The sequence below is a fragment of the Podarcis bocagei genome (assembly GCF_964188305.1).
Source record: "Podarcis bocagei genome assembly, chromosome: W".
NCBI lineage: Eukaryota > Metazoa > Chordata > Lepidosauria > Squamata > Lacertidae > Podarcis > Podarcis bocagei.
In genome coordinates, this window is record NC_138131.1 from 51682404 (window position 1) to 51696524 (window position 14121).

The following is a 14121-nucleotide window of genomic DNA, read 5'->3' on the forward strand; positions in this document are numbered from 1 at the left end:
CAGAGGTCTGTTCTTAACCTGAAACTGGTCTTAACCTGAAGCACCACTTTAGCTAATGGGGCCTCCTGCTGCCGCCGCACTGCCGAAGCACAATTTCTGTTCTCATCCTGAAGCAAAGTTCTTAACCTGAAGCACTATTTCTGGGTTAGCGGAGTCAGTGACCTGAAGCGTATGTAACCTGATATCTGAGGTTGTTGAGGGCAGCAGTTGAGCTTGCAGGGCAGCAGTTGAAGAAGGAGCAAAAAGGGGTGTGGGTTTTTTTTGTGTGTGTGTGTGTGTGTGTGTGTGTGTGTGTTTCTTTGTGGCTGATTAGCTGTTCTCCCTGTGCAAAGGTCAGAGGGGGCAGGATTTCTGTTGAGGCAGGTGATTAGCTGTTGGAGGAGCTTATCAGAGTTTGCAGGGTAGTTTGATCCATCTTTTAGATTTAGGGGAGCTAGTCTCAAACGTTTGTTGGAGGAGACCTAGGTTTTTTTGTGGGGGGAGTTATTTGTCCTGTCTTCACGCTTTTTATGATGGAGGACCGCTGTAGCCACCCCCAAAGACACGTTCTCAAGATGGAGGGGGAGGGAACAGCTGCAGTCGCCTGCGGTTTCTGCGCAATGTTTGCCATCTTGCCAAAGGTTGCAGGCAGCTTTACCTGCAGCAATTGCATGTTGATTGCCCTCTTAAAAGACAAAGTCCAGCAACTGGAGGAACATGTAGCTACGCTCCAAAGAATTAGAGAGCTGGAGCTCTTCTTGGAAGCAACAGAGCACACCGTCTCCACCAAGGAGGAGACATGGGACTCCCCTGAGAAGGAGGCTAGTTCACCAACACAGGAGCCAGATATATGGAGAAACGTGACTCAAAGAAGTAGGAGGACCAGGGTTCGCTCTGATTGTTTAGAAATACACAATCGCTTTGAGGTCCTCTCCCCTAGCATGGAAGACAAAGAGCAGACTCCATTTGAGGATCTCTCCCTCATTACAGTCAATCAGGTATATGAAGACGAGCAGCAAAGTCAGTCCTCAGGGAATGTGCAGGCGACCTTGGAACGGACAGCTCACGGAAGAACCCCGACCAAACCTAAGAGGAGGCGTGTAGTGGTGATAGGGGATTCCCTACTGAGGGGAACAGAAGCAGTGATCTGTGGGCCTGACAAGATGTCTCGGGAAGCGTGCTGGAAAAATAGTGGAAGTGAACAGCTGGCTTCGCAAATGGTGTAAACAGGAACGGTTTGGATTCTTAGATCACGGACTGCAGTTTCTTGAAGATGGACTTCTGGCAAGCGATGGGCTACACCTCACAACGGTTGGGAGAAATGTTTTTGCCAAAAATCTCAGAAACCTCATCAGGAGGGCTTTAAACTGACTAATGTGGGGGAGGGAGACAGTGCTCCTGAAGGTAGGAGTCTATCAATTGATGAAGATGATCATCCAAATGTCATAGACCAAATGGAGCAAACAGCACGCAGACCTAGTGGTGGGAGGAAAAAATCCTTAAATAAGAGACACGGGGGAATGATTAATGGACTTCAATGTCTGTACACTAATGCGCAAAGCATGGGAAATAAACAAGATGAGCTTGAGCTCTTGGTACAGCAAACTAAATATGACATAATAGGCATCACTGAAACCTGGTGGGATAAGTCCCACGATTGGAATGTAATAATGGAGGGATACAATCTATTTCAGAGAAACAGAGCAGACAAGAAAGGAGGAGGAGTAGCGTTATATGTCAGGGATGTGTATACCTGTGAAGAGATCCAAGATTTAGAACCTCAAAGCCAAAGTGAGAGCATTTGGGTCAAAATTAAGGGAGAGAAGAATAACAGTGACCTCATTGTGGGAGTTTACTATAGATCCCCAAGCCAAATGGAGGACATAGATGATGCCTTCCTGGAACAGATGGCCAAGCATGCAAAAGGAAGGGAGATAGTAGTAATGGGGGACTTCAATTGCTGTGATCACCAATAGTCAGCATGGATTTCTGAAAAATAAGTCATGTCAGACTAACCTGATCTCGTTTTTTGACAGAATTACAAGCCTGGTAGATGAAGGGAACGCAGTGGATGTAGCCTACCTTGATTTCAGCAAGGCATTTGACAAGGTGCCCATGATATTCTTGTAAAGAAGCTGGTAAAATGTGGTCTTGACTATGCTACCACTCAGTGGATTTGTAACTGGCTGACTGACCGAACCCAAAGGGTGCTCATCAATAGTTCCTCTTCATCCTGGAGAAGAGTGACTAGTGGGGTGCCACAGGGTTCTGTCTTGGGCCCGGTCTTATTCAACATCTTTATCAACGACTTGGATGATGGACTCAAGGGCATCCTGATCAAATTTGCAGATGACACCAAACTGGGAGGGGTGGCTAACACCCCAGAGGACAGGATCACACTTCAAAACAACCTTGACAGATTAGAGGACTGGGCAAAAACAAACAAGATGAATTTTAACAGGGAGAAATGTAAAGTATTGCACTTGGGCAAAAAAAATGAGAGGCACAAATAGAAGATGGGTGACACCTGGCTTGAGAGCAGTACATGTGAAAAGGATCTAGGAGTCTTGGTTGACCACAAACTTGACATGAGCTAACAGTGTGACGCGGCAGCTAAAAAAGCCAATGCAATTCTGGGCTGCATCAATAGGAGTATAGCATCTAGATCAAGGGAAGTAATAGTGCCACTGTATTCTGCTCTGGTCAGACCTCACCTGGAGTACTGTGTCCAGTTCTGGGACCACAGTTCAAGAAGGACACTGACAAACTGGAACGTGTCCAGAGGAGGGCAACCAAAATGGTCAAAGGCCTGGAAACGATGCCTTATGAGGAACGGCTAAGGGAGCTGGGCATGTTTAGCCTGGAGAAGAGGAGGTTAAGGGGTGATATGATAGCCATGTTCAAATATATAAAAGGATGTCACATAGAGGAGGGAGAAAGGTTGTTTTCTGCTGCTCCAGAGAAGCGGACACGGAGCAATGGATCCAAACTACAAGAAAGAAGATTCCACCTAAACATTAGGAAGAACTTCCTGACAGTAAGAGCTGTTTGACAGTGGAATTTGCTGCCAAGGAGTGTGGTGGAGTCTCCTACTTTGGAGGTCTTTAAGCAGAGGCTTGACAACCATATGTCAGGAGTGCTCTGATGGTGTTTCCTGCTTGGCAGGGGGTTGGACTCGATGGCCCTTGTGGTCTCTTCCAACTCTAGGATTCTATGATTCTATATTTCTTCTGGCAATCTCATCCAGCCCAGCCTTTCGCATGATGAATTATGGATATAAGTTAAATAAGCAGGGAGACCATGTATAGCCTTGTCGTACTCCTTTCCCAATTTTGAACCAATCAGTTGTTCCATATCCAGTTCTAACTGTAGCTTCTTGTCCCACATAGAGATTTCTCAGGAGACAGATGAGGCACTCCCAGTTCTTTAAGAACTTGCCATAGGCTGTCTGGCTCAAGGTCAGCAACCACACTACCTGGGGTGTACAAGACATCCATATCTTTCTGGTATAATTCCTCTGTGTATTCTTGCCACCTCTTCTTGATGTCTTCTGCTTCTGTTAGGTCCTTTCCACTTTTGTCTTTTATTATGGTAATCTTTGTACAAAATGTTCCTTTCATATCTCCAATTTTCTTGAACAGATCTCTGGTTCTTCCCATTCTGTCGTTTTCCTATACAGTGGTGCCTCGCAAGATGAAAAGAATCCGTTCTGTGATTCTCTTCGTCTAGCAGTTTTTTTCGTCTTGCGAAACAAGCCCATTGAAGGATTAGCGGATTAGCGCTATTAGCGCTATTAGAGGCTTTTAGAGGCTTTTAGCGGCTTATCTGGTGATCGGATCAGCTGATAAGCGGCTTAGCGGCTTAGAAAAAGGGGGGGGGAGAAAAAAACCCGCAGGAACTCGCAAGACATTGTCGTCTTGCGAAGCAAGCCCATAGGAGATTCGTTTTGCGAAGCACCTCCAAAACGGAAAACTCTTTCGTCTAGCGAGTTTTCCGTCTTGCGAGGCATTCGTCTTGTGGGGCACCACTGTATTTCTTTGCATTGCTCGTTTAAGAAGGCCTTCTTGTCTCTCCTTGCTATTTTTTTTTGAAATCTGCATTCAATTTCCTGTATCTTTCACTATCTCCCTCACATTTTGCTTGCCTTCTCTCCCCCGCTATTTGTAAGGCCTTGTTGGACAGCCACTTTGCTTTCTTGCATTTCCTTTTCATTGGGATGGTTTTCGTTGCTGCCTCCTGTATAATGTTACGAGCCTCCATCCATAGTTCTTCAGGCACTCTGTCCACCAAATCTAAATCCTTAAACCTGTTCCTCACTTCCACTGTGTATTCATAAGGGATTTGATTTAGATTGCATCTTACCGGCCCAGTGGTTTTTCCTACTTTCTTCAGTTTAAGCTTGAATTTTGCTATAAGAAGCTGATGATCTGAGCCACAGATCATCAGGTCTTGTTTTTGCTGACTGTATAGAGCTTCTCCATCTTTGGCTGCAGAGAATATAATCAATCTGATTTCGATGCTGCCCATCTGGTGATGTCCATGTGTAGAGTCGTCTCTTGTGTGTTGGGAAAGAGTGTTTGTGGTGACCAGCTTGTTCTCTTGGCAGAACTCTATTAGCCTTTGCCCTGCTTTGTTTTGAACTCCAAGGCCAAACTTGCCAGTTGTTCCTTTTATCTCTTGACTCCCTACTTTAGCATTCCAATCCCCTATAATGAGAAGAACATCCTTCTTTGGTGTCATTTCTATAAGGTGTTGTAAGTCTTCATAGAATTGGTCAATTTCAGTTCAGTGGTTGGTGCATAAACTTGGATTACTGTGATGTTAAAAGGTCTGCCTTGGATTCGTATCGAGATCATTCTATCATTTTTGAGATTGCATCCCAGTACAGCTTTCGCCACTCTTTTTTTGACTATGAGGGCCACTCCATTTCTTTTATGGGTTTCTTGCCCACAGTAGTCATCTCATCTGTCCTCCCAGTTGAACGACGTGGCCCAGGGAGAGAGGGAAAAATAGTGGAAGTGAACAGCTGGCTTCGCAAATGGTGTAAACAGGAACGGTTTGGATTCTTAGATCACGGACTGCAGTTTCTTGAAGATGGACTTCTGGCAAGCGATGGGCTGCACCTCACAATGGTTGGGAGAAATGTTTTTGCCAAAAATCTCAGAAACCTCATCAGGAGGGCTTTAAACTGACTAATGTGGGGGAGGGAGACAGTGCTCCTGAAGGTAGGAGTCTATCAATTAATGAAGATGATCATCCAAATGTCATAGACCAAATGGAGCAAACAGCACGCAGACCTAGTGGTGGGAGGAAAAAATCCTTAAATAAGAGACACGGGGGAATGATTAATGGACTTCAATGTCTGTACACTAATGCGCAAAGCATGGGAAATAAACAAGATGAGCTTGAGCTCTTGGTACAGCAAACTAAATATGACATAATAGGCATCACTGAAACCTGGTGGGATAAGTCCCACGATTGGAATGTAATAATGGGGGGATACAATCTATTTCAGAGAAACAGACCAGACAAGAAAGGAGGAGGAGTGGTGTTATATGTCAGGGATCTGTATACCTGTGAAGAGATCCAAGATTTAGAACCTCAAAGCCAAAGTGAGAGCATTTGGGTCAAAATTAAGGGAGAGAAGAATAACAGAGACCTCATTGTGGGAGTTTACTATAGATCCCCAAGCCAAACGGAGGACATAGATGATGCCTTCCTGGGACAGATGGCCAAGCATGCAAAAGGAAGGGAGATAGTAGTAATGGGGGACTTCAATTACCCGGATATTTGTTGGATGTCAAACTCAGCCAAGAGCATAAGGTCAAACAGATTCCTCACTGGCCTTGCAGACAACTTCATTGTCCAGAAAGTGGGAGGAACAACAAGAGGAACAGCCATTTTAGATCTGGTCCTAACCAATGTTGATGACCTGGTTAGTGGGGTAGAAGTGGAAGGATCATTAGGCGCGAGTGATCATGCTCTTCTGAAGTTTACTATACAGCGGAAAGGAGCAGCCAAGCATACTAGGACTATGGGTATGTTTGTAGGGTATGTTCGTAGCAAAAGGAAGAACAAAGAAACAGTGGGGTCACTCAGAGGAGAAGATGGTGAAATGCAAACAGGGGACACAGAAAGGGCTGAACTCCTCAATGCCTTCTTTGCCTCAGTCTTCTCCGATAAAGAAAAGAATGCCCAACCTGAAGAATTTGGAGCAAATGATTCAGCAAAGGAAACACAGCCCAGAATAACTAAGGAGATAGTACAAGAATACTTGGCTAGTTTAGATAATAATAATAATAATAATAATAATAATAATAATAATAATAATAATAATAATAATAAATTTTATTTATATCCTGCCCTCCCCAGCCAAGCCGGGCTCAGGGCGGCTAACAACAATCAAATAAACAATCAAATAATAACACATTCTAAAAATATTTCATTATAAAAATTAGTTAAAATCAAATTGATGGCAACCGATTAAACAAAATTCTGTGCAGGTTGCCAGAGGAGGGAGTCAGGCTGCGCCCTGACCAAAGGCCTGGCGGAACAACTCTGTCTTGCAGGCCCTGCGGAAAGATGTCAGGTCCCGCAGGGCCCTGGTCTCATGAGGCAGAGCATTCCACCAGATTGGAGCCGCAGCCGAGAAGGCCCTGGCTCTAGTTGAGCCAGCCTAACCTCTCTGAGGCCTGGGACCTTGAGGATGTTATTATTTGCAGACCGTAGGTTCCTCTGTGGGGCATACCGGGAGAGGCGGTCCCGTAGGTACAAGGGTCCTAGGCCGTGTAGGGCTTTGAAGGTTAAAACCAGCACCTTAAACCTGATCCTGTACTCCACCGGGAGCCAGTGCAGCTGGTATAGTACCGGATGAATGTGATCTCGCAGCGAAGACCCCATAAGGAGTCTCGCCGCGGCATTCTGCACCCGCTGGAGTTTCTGGGTCAGTCTCAAGGGCAGCCCCACGTAGAGCGAGTTACAATAATCCAGTCTGGAGGTGACCGTCGCATGGATCACAGTGGCTAGGTCAGGGCGAGAGAGATAAGGGGCCAACTGCTTAGCTTGGCGGAGATGGAAAAATGCCGCCTTTGTTATAGCTGTAATCTGCGCCTCCATAGAGAGGGAGGTATCGAAGATTACACCCAAACTCTTAACGGACGGTGCTGGCACTAATTGCACCCTCGCAAGAGATGGGAGTTGCCCCCTCGATCCCATATCGTCCCGCCCCAGCCAGAGGACCTCTGTCTTCGAAGGATTTAACTTCAACCGGCTCCCACGTAGCCATCCAGCCACAGCTTCCAGACATCTGGTCAGTGTGTCTGGGGCCGAGTCAGGATGGCCATCCATCAACAGATAGTGTCAGGGGTTCAGGAGCAGAGACGCAGAGAAGGGAGGAGACAGAGAGCGAGGGGGAGGAATACGAAGGAAAGATGAGTGGGGATGACGACCCGAGATCACCGAGCCTGTCCAGTGAGTCCGAGGATTCCCAGAAGGGAGCGCCAGCGGTCAGAGCAAGGGGGGAAAGCAGGGGGACACCCCAGGAAGAAGGGTCCAGAGAGGGATCAGAGAGCAGCAGTTGGAGATCGGGACCCACGTACCCAGCCGGGAGCAGCGGGGAGAAAGGGGACCAGATATCGGGTTCCGGAGGCTTTCAGAAGGAGGGAGGGCATGAGTCAGGAGTAGTCACGCCCACCTCGGGGAGCGACGAAACGATCAAGAGGAAGGTAGAGAGTTGGGCGCGCGCACCAAGTTCAAATGTAGCGGAAGCTGGCGCAGTAAGCAGCCCAGAGAGTGAGCCAGGTCCCAAAGCCCGCCGCAAGGAGGCGGAAGGGTCAGGGGGATCCGCGTCAGAAGAGAGTAGGAAAGAAGAGACCCCGGGGGGCAGAAGGACCCAGAGACGGAAGGAAAGGCGCAGGAGGTGGAGCAAGGCTAGGGTATTAAGCTGGTGTGCTAGAGGCGGAGACTCAGACGGGTCTTCGCCGGTCTGACCTAGAAGAAGTAGGGCTGCACATTGCAGTTTGGAAATGGAACCTGTAATCCAATAAAGACTCTTTTAACCGGAACGCTGGCTAACGTGGTCCTATGTGAGCTGGGACTGAGTGGCAGCCCTGACAGTAAGACCCGTCTCCATTAGCTTCGGACACCTGATACCTCGCAGCGGAGGCAGAAGCAGCGAGAGGAGGAAATTGGTGTTTGGGAGCAAGCTCACAACGGTTGGCAGAGATGACGGAAGCAGAGAAAATTTCAGCGCTGCAACAGGCAGTGACCCAATTGAACGCGGAGGTACAGGCATCCAAGAAAAGGGAGGAGGATGCGGCAGCCGCCTACAGAGATCTCCACGCCAGGTTTGAAGCATTGGTTAAGCATGGGCAGCCAGGACCCAGACCGGAGGGGGTTGGGTTGGCACGGAGAGCAGGAGGGCTTGTGGCTCACTTCGATGGGAATTTACAACAGTACCCCAATTTTCGAGCAGACGTAATGTGCGCAGTGCAACTGCTGGCAAAAGACTTTAGAGATGAGGAAGAGAAAGTGGGGTTTATACTATCCCATTTGCATGGGGATGCTAAAGCGTGGCTACGCAATTTGTGGAGGGATAAAGATCCGGCGCTTCAGAGTGCAGATGCCTTTATCAAAGCGATGGATGCGTGCTTTTTATCTACCATTGACGTGGATCTTGCCCGACGGGAGATTCATGGACTGGAACAAGGGAGGGCGAGCGTACGGCAGTACCACGCCCGCTTTTTTGCGCTGGTCAGTGCCTTGGAATGGGACCGGGATTCGCCCCCAGTCAGAGACCTATTCTGGGAGGGTCTGAGCAGTGCTGTTAAAGACGAAATTGCGAGGGGGGAGAGGCCCCGGAGCACGCAGGAGGTGGTCCAAAGGGCGCTGACTGTGGGGGTGAGGCTGGAAGAACGTCCATGGTGCAGAGACGAAGGACGTGGAGGGCGCGAAGCAGCGAGAAGTTTCTCTTTCGTTCCCAGGGAAGCTGCGCGTGCGCAATCCACACCTCCGCCAGGAGGGGGAGTGGAACCTATGGAGGTGGGAGGCGCCAGGGCTCAGTCAGCTACCAGAGCCCCTGCACCGGCGGCAGTCAAGACTAAACCTCCTAGAGGGACCCGGAAGTGTTACATATGCGACAGCTCTCAACACTTGGCGAAAGAGTGTCCCCAGAGGAGCTCCAAGCACACTGCAGCCTCCGCAACGGTGAAAGCGGCCACGCAACACAGCGAACCCCAGCAGGGAAACGATGATGTCTGGCTGGAGACAGAGGCACTGGGGCCCAGCCAGACGCATCACTGAAGCAGTCCCCAGCGATCTTGCAACCCACGGACCCCCTCCCACCCAAACCAGTAGTGCAGCTCACAGCATCTCTCCAGCTACCCGATGGCGTCACTATCGAAGTGCCGCTTTCTGTGGATTCTGGAAGCAACGCAGACTTTATAGCGCAGGATTTTGTGGAGCAGCACGCTATACAGCTATTACCTGCCACTCTGCCCCTGCAAGTCGTCACAGTGGATGGCAGAGAGTTGCTGGGGGGGCAGGTGGTGAAGCAGACGCCGCCAATGGTGATGCGCCTTGGTAACCACAGGGAAGTCATCAGTTTTAATGTCACCCGACTGTCGGACACACCCATTGTGTTGGGCATGAGTTGGCTGGACAGGCACAGTCCGACACTGGCTTGGTACCAGCGACAGCTGATCTTCGGCTCCTCTTACTGCGCAGAACACTGCATCCTGCCCAGACAGGAGGGAGAGGAGGAGGAATCACAACTGCAGTTGGGAACGTTGCAAGCAGTCCCCCACAAATACGCAGACTTTCTGGAGGTCTTCTGCGAGAAGGAGGCAGACAAGCTACCACCACACAGGCAATATGACTGCAAGATTGACCTCCTACCAGGGGCGACGCTACCGAAAGGGAAGCTGTATTCCATGTCTGAGGCCGAACTACAGGAACTCAAACAGTTCATAGATCACAATTTGGAGCGCGGTTTCATCCGGGAGTCCAGGGCAGTAGGGGGCAGTCCTGTTTTCTTCGTGAAGAAGAAGGACACGCCCCAAAAAAGACTGGTGGTGGATTTTCGCCTCTTGAACAAGATGACCAAGCCCTCTGATTTCCCCATGCCCAGGATTGACGACCTACTGGCGACGGTGCGCAAGGGACGCGTGTTCACCAAGTTGGACCTGCGAGGGGCGTACAATCTCATCCGCATGAGGGAGGGCGATGAGTGGAAGACAGCCATGTTCACGCCTCTGGGCACCTACGAATACAGAGTGATGCCGTTTGGATTGCAAAACGGTTCTCACTGTTTTCAAGCTTTCATGCATCATGTGTTGGCGGGACTCCTCTACAAGAAGTGCGTCTGCTTTCTGGATGACATCCTGATATTCTCCGAATCGCAGCAAGCGCATGACCAAGACGTTCGGGAGGTGCTGGAGAGGTTGCAGCAGCATAGACTGTACGCCAAACTGGAGAAGTGCCAGTTCGACACGAAGGAGGTGGATTTCTTGGGTTACAAGTTGTCGGACAAGGGGCTAGCCATGGACAGCGCCAAGGTTCGCGCGGTGTTGGATTGGAAGAGCCCGCGCAACCGGAAGGAGGTCCAGCGGTTTGTCGGCTTCGCCAACTTCTATCGCAAGTTTATCAAGGGGTTCGCGATGCAGACGGCGGCTATTACGGACACGCTAAGCTCCAAGAAAAAGAAATTCATCTGGACGGAGCAGGCGGAGCAGTCCTTTCAGGCACTCAAGCGTCTCTTCGCGTCGGAAGAGCAACTGCTGCATATCGACCCCAGCAGACCGATGCGGGTAGAGACAGACGCGTCCGATAGAGCAGTGGGAGCTGTCCTGCTGCAGAGGGACCCACAGGGGGCCTGGAGGCCGGGAGCGTTCTACTCCAGAAAGCTCAGCAAGTCGGAGCAGAACTACACCATCTGGGACAGGGAGTTGCTTGCCATTCATGCAGCTTTCAAGGCGTGGAGACACTTCCTGATCGGCGCCAAGCACACGGTGCAGGTCTGCACGGACCACAAGAATCTGGAGCACTGGCGCACGGCGAAGTTCCTGAACCAGAGGCAGATACGTTGGGCGGAGTTCTTTGCTGACTTCGATTTCCGAATAGAGTACGTCCCAGGCGACACCAACATCATGGCGGATGCACTGTCCTGAAAACCGCAATACCTCGAAGAGGCGACGCCAGCGGCAGCCATGCACATCTTCGCGCCAACAGCGTGGGCGTGCGCTTCAGCCACAGTAGACCTGGATGCGGTGCGGCGGGCGTTGCAGGACGACTCATTCGCGCAGGCGAAGATGGCCGAGGTGCACAAGGGCACGGCGAAGAGCGACGAGTTCCAGATACGAGACGGCTTGCTCTTACGTAAAGGGGCCATCTACGTGCCGGGAGACGAACTTCGCGCCAAGGTACTGCAGCAGTTGCACGACGCACCCACGGCCGGGCACTTTGGCACAGAAAAAACGGTGGAATTAATCGCAAGGGACTTTTGGTGGCCCAGACTGAGAGGGGAAGTCGCGGACTACGTCGCGAGGTGCGACACCTGCCAGAGGGCCAAACCGGTGCACAAACCACCGGCGGGACTGCTGGAACCGCTGCAAACGCCGTTTGAACCGTGGGAGAGGGTGGCCCTGGACTTTGTCACGGATCTACCCAGCTCGAGAGGCAAGACAGCTGTACTAGTGGTGGTGGACTTGTTCACCAAGATGGCACATTTCATACCGTGTGCGAAGGTGGCCACGGCAGAACAAACAGCCAAACTGTTCATAGATCACGTGTTCAAAGTGCACGGGCTGCCGCGGTCTATACTGTCCGACCGCGGCCGCCAGTTCATCTCGAATTTCTGGCAGAAGCTGATGGGCTTCCTGAACGTCAAGATCAACCTGACATCAGCGAGACACCCGCAGACCAACGGGCAAGCGGAGAGGGTCAATGCCATCATGCAGCAGTACCTGAGATGCTATGCCAATCAACAGCCTGCGACGTGGGTGGATTACCTGCCGCTCGCCGAGTTCGCCTACAACAACACGAAGCACGTGTCCACAGGGGTGACGCCGTTCTTCGCCAACAATGGGAGGAATCCCAGAACCTTCCCGGGACTGGACAGAGTGGGGGAAGGGGAACCGCAGACGGCGGACGCTTTCGCGTCTGAGTTGCAGGAGGTCCACGATCAACTCCGACGGCAGCTGGAGCTAGCGAAGCACGCATACAAGGTGCAAGCTGACAAGCACAGGCGGGTTGGCGAAGAGATACGAGTGGGAGACTGGGTCTGGTTGGCAGCCCACGCAGTGCCGACCAGATCGTTAGCCAAGAAGAAGTTGGGGCACAAGCAACTCGGTCCATACCAAGTCGAAGCGCAGATCAACCCAGTAGCTTTCAGGCTGGTGCTACCGGAGGGTTCCAGGATGCATCCGGTGTTCCACAGGTCGGTGCTCACTCCCTACAGGACACCTCACAGGTTCCAGGAACCAGGAACGGCACCGAGTCCGTCTCAGGAGCGGACGGAGGCGGGGAGATTGCCACAGCAGGACCCCATCAACGAAGTCACGGAGATTTTGGACTCCAGATGGGGGGAAGACGGAGTAGAATACCTCCTAGCCAGAGAGGGCACCCGGGCCAGTGCTAATAGCTGGGTGCCAGACTACGCTTTGGAGGAACCCCTGCTCAAGGACGAGTTTCATGCCCTTTTCCCACACAGACCCATGCCGGCAGGCTTCTTCGACGACTGGTTGTTCACGCCCACACTTTCCTCCAGCACGTTCCATGGCTTCGACTCGGACGGGGAGCCCGCACAGGGCACACGTTCCCCAGAGGGGTCACCGGAGGGTTCGGCGTCTGACACCTCGTATTGGTGGGACGATCGGCCAGAGGAGCAGTGGCGCCGGAGGTGGCTGGAGATGCCAGGTCAAGCGACCGACGCAGAGACTGACATGGACGTGTGCGGGGAGGATCTCGGTTTCGAGCACGGCGGCACTGAAATGGAGGCGGAGCAGCTCACCGTTGACGAACGCGAGGAGGAAGACTCGGAGGTCTTCAGTTGGCGGTCAGCGACGAGGAGCGAACTGTATCCGGCATTCACTCCTGTGATGATGGAGCACCCAGCAACCACCCTTGAAAGCGGGGAGGGGGGAAGGGGGGGCTTCGAGGGGGGGATGGATGTCAGGGGTTCAGGAGCAGAGACGCAGAGAAGGGAGGAGACAGAGAGCGAGGGGGAGGAATACGAAGGAAAGATGAGTGGGGATGACGACCCGAGATCACCGAGCCTGTCCAGTGAGTCCGAGGATTCCCAGAAGGGAGCGCCAGCGGTCAGAGCAAGGGGGGAAAGCAGGGGGACACCCCAGGAAGAAGGGTCCAGAGAGGGATCAGAGAGCAGCAGTTGGAGATCGGGACCCACGTACCCAGCCGGGAGCAGCGGGGAGAAAGGGGACCAGATATCGGGTTCCGGAGGCTTTCAGAAGGAGGGAGGGCATGAGTCAGGAGTAGTCACGCCCACCTCGGGGAGCGACGAAACGATCAAGAGGAAGGTAGAGAGTTGGGCGCGCGCGCCAAGTTCAAATGTAGCGGAAGCTGGCGCAGTAAGCAGCCCAGAGAGTGAGCCAGGTCCCAAAGCCCGCCGCAAGGAGGCGGAAGGGTCAGAGGTCAGGCGGGCGCTGGTCCGGGTCAGGCGGGCCGAGGCGGGGGAGGGGCGGGGGGGCGCCCCCTTGCCGGCTCCGCTCTGGGGGTCCCTCTCGCCGCGGGGGGGCGGGGGGTCTCAGGGGCGGCGGAGCGGGACCCTCGGCGGCTCCAGCCTCCCGCCGAGCGCCAGTGACGCAGCAGCCGGAGCGGGGGGCCGCCAGGGGGGATGCCGAGGGCCGGGCGGCCCAGCCCCCCCCAGCGCCCCCACCCGGGCCCGCCACGCCCCCGCCGGGCTGGGGGGGGCAGCGGGGGAAAGACCGTGGCAGCGCCCGGGGGTCCCCCCAATGCCAGGACCCCCCGGCCCCCCTCCAAGGGGATCGCCCCGCTGCAGCGTCCCTGTGTGCCCCCCCTGCCTCAGGCCCCCCCCGATCCCCCTTCATGGGGGGGAGGGGAAAGGGGCCAGGGTCACTCGGGGTCCCCCCCCTCCAGGCCCCGCCCCACCTGCGCAGAGGGGCAGGC